This window comes from Tamandua tetradactyla, chromosome 9, assembly GCF_023851605.1.
Source record: "Tamandua tetradactyla isolate mTamTet1 chromosome 9, mTamTet1.pri, whole genome shotgun sequence".
NCBI lineage: Eukaryota > Metazoa > Chordata > Mammalia > Pilosa > Myrmecophagidae > Tamandua > Tamandua tetradactyla.
This window is the reverse complement of record NC_135335.1, coordinates 45,347,169-45,348,156: the sequence shown is the minus strand read 5'-3', so window position 1 is coordinate 45,348,156 and position 988 is coordinate 45,347,169. Positions and strand designations below refer to the sequence as shown.

Sequence of the window (988 nt, the reverse complement as noted above, 5' to 3'; positions counted from 1 at the left end):
TCACTTTTATACATACCCACTCATATTTAAACATCTCATCATGGTTTACATTTTCACTTGTATATACCAGGCTGGATTAAGCTTTGCTGTAATTGTGACCAATATTCAGGCCACAGGATCATTGTTTTATCACATCATCAACTCATTGTAATAAATGTTAAATGTACATCACCACAGTGTGTTTTCATGTATCTTTTTCCAAAAGTATCCAACTATGGAGAGATGCTTAAGGAAGAATTTTTTTTTAAATTTCCAATAAAATGTTGAAAATTCACCTACATTTGAGTGTGGTGGTTGTTATAGGCACACACAAGATAAATGACAAAAGATTTAAGGAGTCTTCATGTACTTCAAGTTCACTAAAAATGGACTCCATGCTACCAAGAGCTTATCTACACATTTATTTTCAATCAATAAATGCCACTTTCAAAACCTTGAAAAAGGTCATATAGTTGAAACTTAATTAACTAAATTCATGGAATCCTTCAATCTACCAAGGCCAAAGTCTTACCTATAGTCTTAATGAATCCTATTCATGTTAAACTCCTTATTCTCACCCTTACCCTCTCTTCCTAGGTCCTTGACATTCACCATCCTTTTTCCAGCCATAGAAAGAGCTGCTTAGGTGCATGGGTGGTTCAGTGGTAGAATGCTTACCTTCTATGTGGGAGACCTGGGTTTGATTCCCAGACCATGCACCCCAAAACATTTTTTTACTTCTCTTGGGGGTGCAAGGGTAGTTCTGTGGTAGAATTCTCATCTGCCATAAGAGAGAACTGGGTTCAATTCCTAGCTCATGCACTCCCACCAAAAAAAAATTTAGAAAGAGCTGCTGACCCAGGCAATATGTCAGATTGCTGTGTCTGCATGAATTTAGACTCCATGGAAAGGACTCAGTTATTTGTCACAGCTATAGTCATTCAAACACAGATAAACATTAAAGACACCAAAGAGAAAATTCAAATATTATATGGACTAGGGAACTCTG

General features: G+C 36.5%; 1 non-coding gene across 1 annotated transcript; it reads left to right on the top strand.

Moving 5' to 3' along the window:
• Nucleotides 1-627: 627 nt before the first annotated feature.
• On the top strand, nucleotides 628-698 carry TRNAR-UCU (transfer RNA arginine (anticodon UCU)). The gene has a single exon. It is a non-coding gene; the product is annotated as a tRNA-Arg (tRNA).
• Nucleotides 699-988: the final 290 nt, after the last annotated feature.